We start from the raw sequence: 18,086 nt of genomic DNA on the forward strand, positions 1-18,086 counted from the left end.
CTTGTAATTCTTTATCTTGCTCTTGTGGGAAACGTTAAACATGAATGCCATGGCCCGCTGGTCCGTAAGGAGCGTGAATCTCCTGCCGGCCAGGTAGTGGCACCAGTGATGAACCGCTTCCACAATCGCCTGGGCCTCCTTTTAATGGCGGGGTGCCCTAGCTCAGAGCCATGAGGATCCTGGAAAAGAAGGTGACAAGGTGCCCCCCTTGGTTGAGGGTAGCAGCGAGGGCCACTTTGGAGGCATCGCTCTGCATCTGGAAGGGGAAGTCCTCATCCACAGCCTGCATTGTAGTGTCTGCAATGTCTTGCCTGATGCGGGTGAAGGCTGCCTGCGCCTCAGGTGGGAGGGGAAAAGTTGTGGCTTGGGCCAGTGGGCCGACCTTGTCCGAGAATTGAGGGACCCACTGCGAATAATAAGAGAACAGGCCCAGGCACCTGTGGAGGGCCTTTAGCGTGGGCGGGAGAGGTAACTCCATTAATGGGTGCATCCATTCCGGATCTGGGCCGACGACTCCATGGGCCATGATGTACCCCAGGATGGTGAGGCGGGTGGTGCCGCGGTCGTCTGGAGGAATTTTTCCAGATTAGTATCGTGGACCTGCTGGTCACGGCCACGGATCGTGACGTTATCCAGATATGGGAACATCGCCTTCAGCTTATGCCAGTCTACCATGCAATCCACCTCCCGCTGGAAGACTGAGACCCTGTTCGTGATCCCAAATGGAACCTGGCGGAACTGGTACAGGCGCCCATCTGCCTCAAAGGCGGTTTAGGGCTTGTCCTTCGGGTGGATATGGATTTGGTATATCGTGGAGAAAACCCGGTAGCGGGCAATCTCATCGACCTTGTCGGTGATCCTCGGCAGGGGGTAGGCATCCAGCTGGGTGTACCGATTAATGGTCTGACTGTACCGATTAATGGTCTGGCTGTAATCCAATACCATCCTCGACTTACTTCCCCCTTTGACCACCAGGACTTGGGCTCTCCAAGGGCTGTTACTGGGCTCTATAACGCTTTCTTCCAGGAGTCACCGCACCTCCGCCTTGATGAAGTCCATGTCTGCAGTGCAATAGTGCCTATTTCTGGTAGTGATCAGCTTGCAGCCTAGTGCAAGATGTGGGAAGAGTGCTGGTGGGAGGATGCCCAGTGTGAAGAGGCCTCAAGTTGCCCGGGGCTGGTAGATTGTGCTGTGCAATATGAATGGAGGTTGGGGGCCTCCCGAAGGCAAGGGTGACACTCTGCAGGTGGCACTGGAAATCCAGGTCCAGGAAGAGTTGAGCGCAGAGTTTGGGCATGACCAGGAGCCTGAATCCCCTCCCATCATTATATCGACCGAACAGTGCCAGAGGGTACCAACAGTCTTATTCTTGGTGGCGAGGGCGATCAAGCAGGTGGTGGGGAGGACCTTTAACCTTACGGAGTGGGCCACACTTGGGTGAACGTAACTCTCGATGCTGCCACTGTCCAACAGGCACTTTGTTACCTGCCCATTGACTTACACGTCCATCATCGAGTGCCCGAGATCATGGGGAATGTCCCTGGTCAGCGTGGTGATGACCAGGACCATCTCGGAGTCAGAGTCGTCGCTATCTGGAGGGATGGGGAGCGTCGATAGGGTGGCCTGGTCATCACCCGTGTTGACCACGTTGCCATCGGTCGCTGGATGTGGCGTGCGGCAGTTGATGGCACCCGGAGGCATGGGGAGTGTCGGTAGGGCAGCCACGTTGTTCTCAATGTCATCAGGGGCCCTCTGTGTTGGGCGCTGCCTGGCCCAAGATGGTGGCAGCACGTGGGGAGCCGCTACATGGATGGTCTCCTTCTCCAGCCGTGTCCACTGTGCCGGCGGAAGTTACATCATCACGTCCAGCGGCAGTGACGTCATTACATCAGCCGGAAGTGACATCACTGTAGTTCTCAGCGAGTGGTGAGGGCGAGGGCTGGTGCAGATGCTTGGGGCACATGCTGCGATGGTTGATGGTAGGGCTGGATGTTGCGCGGTCAAAGTCGGGGAAGACCGAAGTCGTCGCGTGGACAATGGCGCCGTCAGGCACGTGCATGTGGAGGGGTGGGGGGTCCACAGGGGATGTAGGGAGGTCAAAGAGGGCCGCTGAGCTGCTGGCCGGTTTAGAGAGGCACACTTTTGCAAAGTGGCATTTCTTGCCATATCGGAAACAATACAGGTTCCTAGCTGGGCAGTTTTGGTGTGATCATCGATCTGACCCACTCCAATACCTACAGTACTTACAGGGGCACTGGGCACCTGCCTCAGCAACGTTCTCCTCCCCACCTTGGCCTGGGGCTGCAGCTGCAGTGTGAGAGGGCCATGAGGGAGGCTGGGGAAAACGGGAATTGAAGGCTTCGACGAGCATGGCTGCTGCTTCCACAGTTTGGACCACTTCCACAGTCCTGGTTAGGGCATAGATGTTGTCCTCCAGCAGCTTCTGCTGGATGGCCCTCGAGCGTAGCCCTTGGATGAAGGTGTCCCAGATCAGCCTCTCGACCTCCTCTATACCTATCCTGGGTTCAGCCAGACACGGTCGGGCCAACTCTCGCAAGTATCCCAGGTAAGACTCAGCAGTCACCCGACCGGATGGTGCTTGATCCATTCAGGCCGACTGATCCAGCCAGGTGTTGTCCTGTCCCCTTACACTTCTGCAGGTACAGAGGTTGCAGCCTGCAGTAGACTGGTGGTGTACCACCACAAATACCTACAAGTCTGCCCTGGATAGTAATATAACTCGTTGTACTTATTTTAAATGAATATTTTGCACTGCTGTATCCCTCTCAATTTTGGCAAGCACAACGTGAATAAAATTACAGTTCTCTTGGCAAAAATACTAGTGAGTTTGTTAAAACCTTTGGAGCAAAGTGTATTAATCTCAAGAGTTTTTTCAGAGCATTTGTAATTGACTGAGTCAAGTCAGATGTCTATTGCATGAGCCTATGCCTTTAGAGATCAGTAGTCCTCCTTTATTATGCTTTCTATGTAGTTAAATTATAAATGTGACAAAATAAACAGCAAATAAAAGTTTCCTACCTTAATGAGCACTAATGCAATTGATTGAAAATAGCCCAATGGGCTCTGCAGGAAATTTACTTTAAGTCTCAGATTATTTGGACGCCATGGAGATTCGGCGATTCGTGGGCTTCATTCTGAGGGAGTTGTGCTAAACAGAGTCCAGGTGAATGAAGCTTTTGGTCCTTCCACTGTCGAATAGGCAAGTGGTGGGGTGGCTGTTCACCTGGATGTCCATCATGGACCTGGAGAGTTAATGGGGTCTGTCCTGATTGAAGGATACCGATGTCAGTGTCAGTTCGTCATCTGAGGTGTTCTGGTAAGATGGCACCCAAGATGGCTGCCCAATGGTATGCACAGGGCCGCGTCGTAGTTCACTGGAAGAGAAGGGGAAGAAGGCATGGTATGTAATCGCTGGCATCTCTGTGGCCATTCCATGTCCCCAGAAGCGACAGTGGACGTGACATCATCAAAGATGGCTGCTCCTATTCACACGTGGCACTGCTGGAACTCAGGATTGTTTTGGATTTGCAGAACTTTGCGAACCATTCTTTCTTCCTGCAGTTGGAGCAGATGGCGTCCCTGGCAGGGCAGCGTTTCTTCAGGTGCTTTGCCTGCCCACAGAAGTAGCACTTCGGGTGGTCGCCATCAGTAGCAGTGGTCAGTTCAGAGCTGGAGAAGGCTTGCGATCCTCCCTCTCAGGTTGGTGACCCCCATCTTCCTTATGGGCTGGCTGCATGTTCACTGGAGATTGATTTGATGTTGTGGATGGCTACCTCAACAATGTTCGCCAGTTCGATGGTCTGTGGTAGACTCAATTGTCTCTGTTAGAGTAGCCTCTGCCTTATGTTATGCAGGCGTCTCTGATCAGCAGCTGTGTGTGCTGTTCTGCACTCACAGCCTGGCAGTTGCAGTCCCTTGCAAGCTCCTGTGGAGCTCTGATGAAATCACTGAAGGTTCCCTTAGTTGCTGCCTGCGTGATTGGAGTACTTGCCATGCATAGACCTCGTTCACCTGAACTTTATACTTTTCCTTCAGGATGACCATTGCGGCTCCATATGTCTGGCAGTCCTGGACTATCCAGTAGATCCGGTGTCCGATGTATGAGTCCAGCAGATGGAGCTTGTCCTCGTTGTCATGGATAGCTGCTGCAGAGGCTGTGAGGAACTTTTCGAAGCAGTGGCACCAGAGCACCAATTTGTCGGCTGCCTCGGGGCCTCTCTGGTCGATTTCCAGATGATGCAACTTCATGTACTTGTCCATATACTCAAAAAAATCTTGTAAATAAAATTGATGCACAATCAATTACACAAAGATTGAAGTTGCAGAGACTGAAGGCTTTTATTTACAAGAGATGGACAGCATCCCTGTGTTGATTGCTTACACTGACCTGGACTTGAAGTGGGGGCAGACTTGTGGCATGACAGCATTTATGGGGAAGAAAGGGGGAGGAATCACATCCGGCCTGTGAGAGCAGGGTCAACCAGGAAAGGTCATAACATTTATATATGGCCAATATATACAATAGTGGTTTCATCACAGCTGCACCACACTTGATTTCAGATTCTCATGTACACAGTGTAATGGATTTGGTTAGAGAACAGTGCTTTGCAGATATTAAGTTAGAAAGTAATTAATTTTTAAGTAACAGCTAAGATCCAACATGTTCGAAGTTGCCCTAATCTTTGGCATGTATAACTATTGGAATGGCCTCTTCAAAAGTATTAAGCATGCAAAGTTCTCAATGTTTCCCTCATTAATGCAGCCTCAAATCTGATAGCAGTAAAGAGTAAAATTGAAAAAAAAATCAATAGGTTTTAAAGGATTGTTTAGCCTCATATGTGTTGCTTACTGTTGTCAATTGAGGACACCTTCAAAGTCTGACAAATATCAGCTTAAATGAAAAAGTTCCATTTGATCCACAGGGTGGTTCCAGGAATGAGAGAGTTATCATTTGAGGAGAATTTGACAGCTCTTTGCCTGTAGTCTTTGCAATTTAGGAGAACGAGGGGAATCTGATTGAAACATTTCAAATGTTAAAAATTGTAGACAGAGTAGATGTTTTTTTTTTAAAAAGTTTTTTCCCTTGGTGGGAGAGTCTTAGACAAGAGAGCACAATTTTAGAATTGAAGGGTGTCTACTTAGAACAGAAATGGATAGGAATTTCTTCAGCCAGAGGGTGGTAAATCTATGGAATTTGTTGGCACAGGCAGTTGTGGAGACCAGGTCATTTGGGTATTTAAAAAAGAGATTGATAGGTGTCAAAGGTCATGGAGAGGCCGGCCAATGGAAGTAAGTGGGAAAATGGATCAGCTCATGATTAAATACAGGACAGACTTAATAGACTGAATTGCCTATTTCTGCTCCTGTCTTATGATCTAATGATCTGAAGTAACAAGGACCATGTAAACACTCGATGATCCTTCTATACCTGACTTTTAAAGTCATGATCAGATATAAATGTTTATCCTCTCACCTTGACCCTGCTCCCACCCCCAGGCTGGAGCTCCCAATGACTCAAATGTGGACTCTCACATCATACCCAGCTGCCTGCCCATCAGAGTTCCTGAGGCACCTATTGTGGACTCCCACCTCGGCCCTGGCTGCCTGCCGATCAGAACTTCCAACACCTCTGATGATACAGATACTTACCACAGCCCTGACCTCCTCTATGGTAGCACGTGTGTTTTGATGAACAGACTCTATTATTACATTAATTCTGCTACTGATAAGATATTTTGGATTCTGATGTGAATTTCAACCCCTCAAAAGTAGCATCCATGTAAGTCAATCCCATCAATTCAACATTAAAAAAATGGTTGACACAATTTGATTTTTACACAGATATATTAGGTACACATCCAAATGTCTTGCAAACTTTTGAATTGTGTCCTTCTCTAACTCTTCCTCTAACTGTGATCATTCTACTCAGGTCACATAAATTTTGCCCTCTTCTCTGCCCTGGGAAAAAAGACTAACCATTCACGATATGCATGATTTTATCTATCTCCACAAGGACACGCTCAGTCTCCTTTAAACTGGGGAAAACAACCCCAACTTGTCGATTCTCTTCTCATCACTCAATCCATCCTGTCCTGTTTACTATAAAATTGTAACCAGCTGCTTTTTTCTAATCCTTCAGGGTATTTGTGCATGTTAGTGCTTTGAGGAAAGTGCCACTGAACTGGTAAAATCCATCCCTGAATTCTCTACCAAATAAAACATTATAAACTTTGAAATGGCTGATTCTTCTAAAAGCAGATTAGTCATATTTTATTCTGTTCTTTAAAAATGTTTTCTTCATGAGCTCTGCTGCTTTCAAAGACAAGTTACAGAGGACCCCCCCCCCAAAAAAAATTATATACATATGTATATATATCTCAAAGCCTTGAACACTTAAGGCTTCTTACTCATGTATCCCAGACTTCAACAGGCTGCACCTGGCAATTAGAGTCAGGTCACTCAGGCAGTTGGAGTTGAAAAGCTCAGAAGCAGGAAGCTGATTGGGCAATAGACAATGTGATCCAGGGAACTTGTGACATAGGGTGATGTTAATTCACTGCAACTCAGCAGCTTTGGGGGGGGGGGGGGAGGAAATGGTACTATTAATTGGAGTTCCGCACAGTATATGTAACAGTGAGTAGATAATTTACAGCTAATTAGTTTTTTTTTCTACACCAGCAATGTAATGGAAACAAAGGAATTCAGCTGTCTACAAGCTGATGTTCATTCTAAAGTTCTGATGACAGAAGATGAGGAGGAGGTTATGTATGGGAATTATCTAAATTTTTGGGAGGCAGGAAGGAAAAAGCAGAGATAATTGATAGGGTATTAATGGAAATTACTGCATTGAGATAAGTAAGGGGCTGCAGTTGGAAGGAGTTTGACAGTTTTAATTGAGAGGATGTTGTCAGGTGAAATACATTTTCTGGCTGTGTGGTGATCAGAAACTCGTCAATGAGAAGAGACAGGTAAGTAAAATTATTGTGTGTTTTGAATGAGGATAATGACTCTAAGAAGTAAAGAATTGCTCTGAGAAAAGAGCATAGGAAGTCCAAAAGAGAGAGAATGCTCCTATTTGGTTTAGGATCCTAGTTCTAAATGGGACCTACTCAGGCTGAATGTCTTTAAGTTAAGTACAAGCAGATTTTACTGACCATGTGACAACCAGCTTCTGTTGGCATGATTGTGCATTCATTTGAAAATTATTGAAATGACATTCATGTTTGCATATTATGCCACTGGATGTCAACAAGCCACCTGTGATATGTTGGAAGTCCCAGAAAGAATATCATGTAGCTGCTTGAGCTTTTCAGTTTTCAGTAACATTTAATCTTCACTGCAAGATTACTTTGTAGCACACATTGCAACATATAATCCAAATTCTAGCATGCCCACTGTGATTGATATTTTTGAAAATTTTCACCCTCTTATTTAGTAATATAGCATTTGGATGGTATTAGTATATGTTGATACATTTTCCTTGCCACATCAGTATTTTGAAGACAAGGTGCCTATCTCTTTCTGTAGTTGAATAGAGAAGATAATCATTTGTTTCTATTATTCCAAATTATGATTGAAAAATTCCTATTTTTTGTTTCAGAATTATCAATAGAAAAGAAGTTAATATGAAAGCACTGATAAAAATCCTGACAGTATTTGTATAGATTTTGTTTAATATTTATCAGTCAACAAATTTATACATGACCTCAATTTCTGCCATTTATTACCAAAGTTTGTGTCTAGAAGTTAAAATGCTTGTATATGCTTTCCAAACAGCTGCATTTCAACTAGTCAAGATGACATTTACACTAATGTGTCAGCCTCCCATATGGAATCACACAAGGCACTAAGCAAATGAATTAAATAACTTTGCTGAATATATGAGAAAATACAACAATGTTTACAGAGAGTAGCTTTTAAAACTTCAGAGATGAGGGTTCCATTCTGAGCAATATTGGAAAAATGGGACAAAATTGTCTGATTTGCAAATGTTCATAGAATGCAGAACATGAACCCTGCAATTAACCAATGCAATTGGGAGGTATTTCAGAACATTATTTATTTTGAACTTTAAGAATATTTATTCTTTATGCAGTTAAAATTAATATTCATTTGCTTAATTAGGATCAAAATGGTGTTATCTGCCTGTTCTGTCACCTTCACGAATCTTTGGACTTGCAGAATAAGGTCCTCTGTTCCTCAACACTCCAGAGGACCTTGCCAATAATGGTGCATATCCTCATCTCCTTAGTTCAATTAAATGCACCACCTCCAGTTAATAGGGTTGAACTTAATCTATAATTTCTCAGCCCATTTCACCAACATATTACTACCACTCTGTCGCCTAAAAATACTTTGCACACTTGTTAACAACTTCTTCAATCTTGCTGTCATCAGTAAACTTCCAGATCATGCCACCTACATCCACATAGAAATCTTTCACATGCAGATTAACAACAGCAAAAGTCCCAGCACCAATCCTTGTGGAGTACCACTTTACTCACATGTATCTGCTCATCTCTTCCTTGAATTGTTCTAAATCTTTGTTAAACTAGAATATAGTTATCATTAATGTCCCCTAACACACCCAACTTATTAAATAAGGATGTCACATTTTCCATGTTCCAATTATGTGACACCTTACCTTTATCAATGGAAGACTGTGAGTATGGCAAGCCCTCCTATTTTATCTCCTCTCCCTCTTTCCTCAGTAACCTGGAATGCAAGCATTTAAGAATGAATGTCATCTGCTCTTCTTATCAATCTTCGCCCCATCTCTTTCCTCTTCCATCCCCACTTCCACCAATTCCCTGTTTTAGGTTTAAAAGGACGGTTAATTGTACTGAAAACAAATTGAACATTACTCGATTTCTGTCTAATGCAGCTGATAATAAATCAAGCACAATTGACATCCTTAATGAAGTAGAATAGATAAAAATGACAAGATTTGTGATGGTCTAAAGTCTTGATTGTTTATTGGGTTTATATCTTGGTTTTTCATCCACAAGGGTGAAATAACAGTAAGAAAATTGAATAGGGCTTTGGACCTTTTCAGCTATTTTTTTTCAGCAAGGATATGCTGTTAATGAAACCAAAATCACACAAACTTAAAAGAAGCATGGAAGTTTAAAAGGTTTATGGGAGAAATAGAGACCTGGTGAGTTCAAACCAGAAAAGAACTGAGGAATAAAATATTGTTTCTTTAGGGTATGCAATTCAAAATGGAATCAAATCACAATAGTATTTTAAATATATTCTTTCTGCTCTTTGATTTAATGTGTGGAGACTATGTTGTGAATGATTTTGGCTTATTTATATTAAAATATCTGTTTACTGCAGAAAAGCTGCAGTGATGATTGACTAGACCAGATTCTGCAATGGTTAGTCTGTCATTTGAAGAACCTATGTGGACGAGAGCTCTAAAAGAATGAGATGACCTTATTGAAATGAACACAATATTTCATTCATTGGCTAATAAGTTTAGAACAATGGTCACAAATTAAAGGTGAGATCATTTGGACTGGTATGAGGACAACATTTCTTTTAGGGTGGTGAATGTTTGAAATTTGCTCTCATTGAGGGCTTTAGAGATTCAATCATTTTTGTTTGCATTGAAAGCAGGATTTTTATGAAAGAGATTATAGTACATTGGAGTAGTGCAGGAAAATGGTATTGAAGTAGAAGATCAGCTGCGATGGTTAAATAACGAAGCAGGCTCAAGGGATCAAATAATCAACTCCTTCACCTTTTGTGCTGTTTTCTGATAAATAGAGGCATCAAAGGTTGCTTGAAATCCATGCAATGCTCCTTAACAGAGGAAGGGACAATATCTTTGCAAAAGGTTCATGAGTGCTGTGGAGGAAGGACTTAAATAAATTTGACAGCAAATGTTCCACCGAAAGAGACGAAAGAAATAACATGTTTTATAAAAAAAGCTGAAGTGCAAGAAGGTCCAGTGTAGGTTTACAGTTCACGTACCATATATTAATTGAGTTATGAAACCCAAAAAAAAATCTCAAGAGGGGGTTGACTTTTGAGACCATAAATTGATCGAGAAAACCAGATTGATGTCAATTCAGCCAATAAGTTGATGCTGGAAGCACCTCTCCACTGCAGGTGCTGCCACTCTCTGACACCTCCCCACTGCTGGGCACCGCCATAACTGCTCCAGAGCTCACCGCTCCTGCCTGGTCAGCCTGTTGCTGCTCCAGCTCTGTGAGCTGTTTGGTAGGCTTAGGTTTTTTACTTAATTTACAGCTTTGTTACTTGTGATTGGAGTGTTTGTTTTTAATTGGATTGTTCCTGGGAGGCTCAGACAGTCTGAAAAATGGGGGTTGACTTGAAACCCAGACATGCCCTGAAACCCAGACATGCCCTGAAACCCAGACATGCCCTGAAACCCAGACAAGCCCTGAAAATTAGGCTGAAAAAAGGAATGACTTGTATGCTGAAATATACGGTATATAAATGCAACCATATAAAAATGTTTCTTCTAAATATCTCTGGTAACCAGGACTTCAGAAAGTAGAGGAAAGAGATTAAGTGGCAATGAGGATTAAGGAGAAGATTGCAGTGCTGGAGAGAGAGGAACAAAGACAGAATTTGTCTCTTTGGTTTCAGTAACAAAACAAGTGAAATTACACTGCTGTTACAAGCCCAGAGGACCCTAAAACCCAGCAGCAATTGACATTCACCAAGACAAATAGTTACTTATATAAAAGTTGCTTTTAATTATCTTTAAATATGAAAACAGAATCAAACTTTAACTTATCTCTATTAACTATCCTAACTTAACCCCCTTCTAATTCTAAGTGCACATGTATTGTAATGTGTGTGTAAGTTCAGAAAAGTTCTTTAGTTCAATCTCACTTCTCATTCCTCCAAGTTTACTGGTTGCAGGCAAATCTTGTAGTGTGTGCAGAATTTAACATTTATAAAGTTCACCAGGTTTTGGTGCTTGTCAATTTTCAGAGAGAGATTTGTTGTTTGCTGGACACCCACAACTGATTCCTTTTAATCAGCCACTTCAGTGCCTTGCTGAAGAAACTTGCCCCATCAGGGTTTTCCAGATGTTAACTTCTTTCTTTCAGGTCACCACAGAGTTCCTTTATGTTACTCTTATTTCAAGTGAATAATTAGACAGCCAGTCCTCTCCTCTTGTATGAACCACAAGGGCTTTTACCAGACTGAACTAAGCATTCACAACCTGTCTTCAAAATGGGGTTTTTCCACAAGCTTGTAACCTTGTCTTATTCCAGTCCCAGCTATTTCTGCTGATTGTAAAACTGCAGAACTGATCTCTCTCTTTCTCTCTCACTCTCTCTGAACAGAAAAGCCTGTTTGACTTCTTCTCTGCTTGCAAAAGCTATATGACCCTCTTAGAACAGCAAAAAGCACTCCCATTCAGCGCTCTGAATCTGTTCCTCCGTTATTTCATCTTTTGCTTTTCAAAACAACAATCCAATAGTGAAGTCTCTTGGGCACTCTCCAAAGCTTTTGCAAAGGCTCTTGTATTTTAAATGACATCTATTTTGAAATGTTTGTATGTGACCTACACTTTAAAAAAAACCTTCCCCAATTTATGTCCTTTAAAACTTATCTATAATCTGTCACCCTGCCTTTTCCAGAGGCCACTCACTAGTTAGAATATCAAGAACAATTTTGCAAGAAAGTAAAAAGCATGCACAAACCACAGAATATTGGAAATGAATGGCTGGAATAACAACAAAGTAAGGCGGGAGAGGTGAGGAGTTATGCAATTCTTTAAATCTGGACCATGAAACCCAGTTTGAGTTCATGGAAATAGGAGAGGACTTGAATATATTTAGGATCACCCTTCAAGAAATGAATTGAGTCATTGTTATAACTATGAGTAGGAGATCATCTGGGAAACAAGGATCATCGTATTATGGCTTTTTGTAGCTATGGAAAATTATACAGATCATTCCAAATTAAAAATTAGTGAACTAGATAAAGGCCAGTTTCAATGCGTCAGTAACAGTTCTGGCCCAAGTAAACTGCAATCAAATTTTGACAGATTAAATTGTAATTGATCAATGGGAAATATTGGAAGTGGAAAGGTATGGTCCTATGAAGAACAAGGGAAGGGACATTTAAATCAGATCTCTGAATGACCAAATAGATAGAGAGTAAAAGTAGTGCAAAGCAAAAAGCCAATGTCAGACAGATTGACAGCAAAGGTAAAAATTGTTTTGATTGCTGAATGTTTAAACGAAAAATGCAAAAGGAAATGAGAACATCGGGGAAAAGAGCAACAGACAGCACTAAAAGGAATCCAAAAATATTCTCCGGACATCTGAATAGGTGGAGGCTTGTTAGAGAAAGGTTGGAAATAATAAGAATTTGTAAACAAAACCTGCACTGTGAGTGCTGCTATGTAATTAATTCTGATGCAAATCCACAGATTGTACAATGGGCTTTAATTAGATTGAACTTTTTCACACTCATGGCTCCACGTGTCTGACTGCCGCTGAAGGGGCCGGCTTGAGTCTATATATGGGCTGGTGATTGACAGCAGGGAGGTGGGGCCAGCTTCCCAGGTTGCATACCTGCAGATACAGTGGTTGCCCTCTGCAGTAGGCTGGTAGGAGAGCAGCCAGTGTAGCGGTTGAGGTAAAGACATCCAGCTTACATGAGGCTTCTCTGAAAATATGCAAAGAGAAAAATGAATCTGAATAGATTTTTTTTTATTAAGTGCAAATCCTACACTGTTCTGTTCAGAATGGGGATAATTCCAAAGGTTACAGTTCAGAGGGAAATGATGGGAGAAGGTATTTATGTTTGAGAAGGGTAATTCTGCATGTTTAACTTGATCTTTTTGTGAAATAACAAAGGATAGATAAATAAAATGCAATATATTGTATACATAACAAATTTCCTTTTTGAATTTTATATGTTACTTTAGGAGCAAAGATAAATATCATAGTTGTTGAAAACTATATGAGATTTATTAAAACAAATGTCCATTAGGAGACCAGTCAAAACTGATCCCCTGACCACTAATTTGGTACAGGCTCTATACTCTCAATGGACACAATTGCAGAAACTTTATTAACTTTGTTTTACTGTTTTTGATTACAGAATAGGAGTTACAAAGATCTAGTTACTGGCAAGATAAAGTTTGATTACAGAATAGGTTTCTTAATTATTTAATGAGCTTGTTTCTGTATAATAATGGGTTTGTGATATGATTGTAACTTATCAACAAATCCATTTCCCTAAAATAGCAAAGGATTCATGATTTTGCATTATAAATTGTTTCTGAAACTTGAGGACTGTCACTGCTGTATTCCATGGTTCTACACTTGAGTCTGACTTCAGTTTCTTGTTACCAAATTAGCACAATCCACATCCCTCTTTTCCAGTTATAGCCTTCACCATTCTTTCCCCTGCAACAGTTCCCCTTCTAGGCTTTTGGCCGTGTTTGGCCAATAGAGCCTTAAGATCATTTCCCTAATGGTATCTTACTTGGCCTATTATTGATTGTCCCTCTAATACCCATGTATCTTCTGCCATTGCAGTACACACACTAAAGTAATAAGTCTGCAAACAATCAGTTGTTCAAGAATTATATGGAAGAGGTTGAATCCAGAGATGAACCCCAATTCCAAACATTGTCCCAAAAGAGCCACTTCAGCCACATTCAGTGAAATCTTTTTGACAGTTCATTCCACTTCTTGGTGACTTCATTTTCTTCCTAGATGATCTGTTCCCAGTCAGCAGTAAAGTATGGGATGGGTGGTAGTTTTGCACTACATATTTGTTCAATCTTTTGTCTGTGCCACCACCAGAAACTGTCAGCTCCAGTTCTCATATCTGCAGCAGCTGGTTTCGGCAAGTGCTGCCCCAGAATCATTAATTCAGTTTGGATGTCACTGCCTCATTGTGGCCAATCAAATTGATTTGCAGCTGCTGATGTCACAACATCGTAGATATTGTTTTCGAAAGTATACTTCAGGATGGTTTTGTTATTTCCAGGGAACAGTTATATGTAGTAAAATAACATTCATTAAGGCCTTTTAGTACATCTCTTCTGGACATGCACAATGGTTATCCCCTCTGGTGACATTGCATCAGATCCAGCCCCCTCTTGGATGTGTAACTCAATTGCATAAATTGGTAGGTTGCTTTGAGATATCCATGTTCCCTCATAGCATTTTATAACTTGATACCCTCTCGTGAGGTTGTGTCTGATTGCCAACAGGTCAGGGAATGTGGAGAGCTGCAGTGGATTCTTCTCATTTTCGCACTCTCTCAGCACGTGGGTAGTCAGAGTGAGATCCTGGATGTGGGACGCCATCAACCACCCATTCCTTCAGCTGGTTGTCTGATATCCAATCCGGGACTCTGTGGCCTAGCTGTAGGATGTTTGTCCTATATACTGTTAAGAACTAGGCAGCACATATAGAGACTACAACTTTATCACAGCATCAGATGTTATTGAAAGAGTGAAAAATAACCTCACTAGATATATCCTTTAATAGCTGCAATAACTGGATAGTTTCCAAGTCTACCTCTGCTCCTTGCTTCCCTATTTTACTGGCTTGTGCCAGATCACCATAATTTTTTTAATGAGCCTCTTCAATTTCTGCTGAAGAAAATGGATTTGTAAATTTACCTCTGTGATAACTGTGGACACACCTGCCACGTAAGCTGTTCCTAACAACTCTATCAAACTACTTTTATTCTGTTCCAAACTCACTATGACTTGCCTGTAGAATAGATGTTGGAAAAAGTGATTTGTACTGTTGCCATGTTAAGTGATCAGGTTAAAAAAAAACTACCTGCATGTGTCTGTAGGCTGATAGAGTAACTTCTTTGCATATTTCTTCCAACAATAACCCTGTCTCTCCAGAGACTCTCTGGTCCTCGCTACAATGTGGGATTTTTGTGGTAACTGGACCATGCAGAGGTCAATTCCTGAACGAACCAGCCCTGTCACCTTACTGTACAAGTTTCTTTGCTGCACTTAAGTGTGAATAGTTCATTGGTACTGTCCTCCAGCATGATAAATGTTTGCATATGTACACTCCCACCAGATGCCTCCTGAATACTATGCTATTTTCAAATCTCCATTTCACAGCACCGCGTGCCATCACATCCCCCATGTGAACCTGCATACCATCAGTACATCCTGCAACTGTCAATCCTTTATTTTCCAGTTTACAGTTGCCATTTTAATTCCTATTGAGAGTTCATTTATCCAGTTTCTTCTGGCTGTAGTTTGTCATGTTTACTGTTCCTATGGAGATATGTTTGAATGGTTAAATCATTTCTGCCCAAGGAATTATTCAGCTGGAGCAGTGCTTCCAATTCAGATCTTCCTCAGTGTCCACCAGGGTACATGTTTCTCCAGCCATGAAAGGTCCAATCCATTTAGGTTGAATACCAATTTTTGCCAGTACAACTTTAGCCATGATCTTATCTCCTGCTTTTGGCATGTTTGCTTTCACTTGGGCATTCTCATGCTCCCAGGCTTGTGTTCTCAATAACTTCGCCTTTTAGATTATGTAGCTAAATGGCAAACTCCTGTAGAGACTGGGTAATTCTGTCCTTACCTTTGCAGATTTCTGGTCCACCTGCAATTGCATCTTCCATTAGTTGCATAGCCCATCCTATCATCAATTTGAAAGAAATTAACCCTGTCCCACAAGTCCAGCTTGCTCATGTTTTCATTAGAACTTTCCCCAGCCTCCATTATGGCCTTTGATAGGCTTCCTTTAAGTGTATGATTTATTCTCCAAGTCATGCCTGAACTTTGAGGTTAGTAGGGAATGTGAAACTTCTGCTTGACCCCGAGCTATTTGCAAGCCCTCTTGATCACCTTTCCAGTAAAATAAAACCCTTCATCCAAGTCTAGACTGGCCAGTACTCCCCAACTGGGTATCACCTCCTCAGCCAACATCTGGGGTACAGCTTCAGCAGTGCAGTCATGGCAAGGGAATGCTTCAAATCACCTGGTAAGGCAATCAATGATCACCAAGCAATATCTTTTACCCTTAGACTGGGGTAATTGCCCTGTCTTTCCACAATAGCTACACAGTGGTATTTCATCAAGGCACCCTCCAATAAGAATGCATTATCATTGACTTTTACAGTTTCTGTTAGCTGACCCCATCCCATCTATCCCTATGACTTCTTTCCTCTCCTGTCTTTCTTTTTTGTCTTCTTTCCCCCAGACAAACCTCCTACCACAATCAAAGATTTCCTCTCTCCTGTCCACTAATCCATATCCAAATAACACCTTTTGTCTGTTCATCTGTCATCCTATCCCTACCCTTTAAAAATTTCGGGTGCCTGCTTGCTAGTTTTTTTTTTACTTGTACCTTGAAGGGCTCAGGCCTGAAACATCAGTTATATATCTTCACCTTCTATGGATGTTCCAATTCCTGCTGTGTTTCTCCAGCCTTTGTGCTTTTACAGACCAGATCTGCTTGGAAATTTTGGCCTTTAAAATATCATTAAGAGTCAAATGAAGAGCTTCCCTTAGTTCTTCAACCTTTTCCCAAAAAATTGTCACGATTATGTTGATTGTGGTAAACTAATTTAGTAACATCTGTTTCTCTGCTGTTGTAAAAAGGTTCTTTCACCCTGGATTCTGTGGCATTGTTCCCTACAGACTTCAGGATGACCTGATGGGGTACTAATTGTTAGGCACACATTGCTGCCTCATTTACTACCTTCTCCCTATAAATCTTTATTACATGTCAGCTTCATCAGCCAGATCATTCCAATTATTTTCTGGGGTGTGCTTGGGCTTGTGTTGCTGACTGTGCTCCCCAAAGTGGGATGCAGTGGGGGGGGGGGGGTTCTGAGCTTGTTTAATGATCGCTACTCTGTGATTATTGTGCAATTCTACTAATATAGCCTTTTCATTATTGCCCTGTCTTGACTGCTCTACCAAGAACCCGGCTCAGGGATTGTTCCAATGTGTATCAGAATTTGCAGTAATATACTTTATAACTCTACCATTTTTGTATCAATTGGTTGCGGTGTTCTATCATTTGTATGAGGGATGATTTGCAAGCTTCCACAGGCTTCCTTGTACCCATCATACCTGCAATTTCAGGTCCCTGAGCCCACGTCTCAAAATAAAATTGGTTAGTCAATCAGTTTCCTAAATCAATTGCAACCCATAACCACCCAGACCCAGCCCACCAGTTAACAAGACACTCAGACACAGATTTCTCTCAATGCCATTTCTCATCGAGATTATTAACCTACTTAATCTTCTGCCTTCCTTAATTTAGATTTTATACAGAATGGGTGGCAAAGAGGGAGGATGTTGATGATAATGCCATCCATGAATTGGACATAAATAATTTTGCAGGGAATGCTTCAGTCATCAATCTGAGGGACAACTGCATGCAAGACCCAGCAAATCTGCCCCAGGCCTGCCTCCCTCTGTAACTCTGCCCAAGGCCTGCCTCCCTCTGTAACTCTGCCCCAGGCCTGCCTCCCTCTGTAACTCTGTCCCAGGCCTGCCTCCCTCTGTAACTCTGCCCCAGGCCTGCCTCCCTCTGTAATTCTGCCCCAGGCCTGCCTCCCTCTGTAACTCTGCCCCAGTCCTGCCTCCCTCTGTAACTCTGCCCCAGGCCTGCCTCCCTCTGTAACTCTGCCCCAGGCCTGCCTCCCTCTGTAACTCTGCCCCAGGCCTGCCTCCCTCTGTAACTCTGCCCCAGGCCTGCCTCCCTCTGTAACTCTGCCCCAGGCCTGCCTCCCTCTGTATCTCTGCCCCAGGCCTGATTTGTACATATTGCATCATTTTCACAAATGATCTGCATGTGCTGGAGGATCTGTGAGCTATGCAGAATGTTTGCATTCTCTGCAAAACACCTTAAACCTAAGTAGAAATAATGTACTTGAGTATACATGACTGGCAAGGGCAGAAATATGTACTCTCCTGGAACATTGCTGATAAATATGGACTAATTGTTGATTAAGTGCAGTGAACTGGGATTCACTGGTAGTGTGTTGTGCTGATGGCTGGCCCTGCCTCCCAGCTCCGCCCCCATCTGCTCACCTCTAACCCTGGTTTCCTGCCT

At 42.6% G+C, this 18,086-nt stretch overlaps 1 long non-coding RNA gene across 2 annotated transcripts in view; it reads right to left on the reverse strand.

Annotated features, from left to right (window-relative positions):
- LOC138743028 (uncharacterized) overlaps window positions 1-18,086 on the reverse strand; it is a 66,344-nt gene that overhangs the window by 22,180 nt on the left and 26,078 nt on the right. For both annotated transcript variants that reach the window (XR_011344607.1, XR_011344606.1), the window contains exon 3: window positions 8,666-8,736. This is a non-coding gene — a long non-coding RNA (uncharacterized lncRNA). The remainder of the gene's footprint in view (window positions 1-8,665; window positions 8,737-18,086) is intronic.

This window comes from Narcine bancroftii, chromosome 9 (genome assembly GCF_036971445.1).
Source record: "Narcine bancroftii isolate sNarBan1 chromosome 9, sNarBan1.hap1, whole genome shotgun sequence".
NCBI lineage: Eukaryota > Metazoa > Chordata > Chondrichthyes > Torpediniformes > Narcinidae > Narcine > Narcine bancroftii.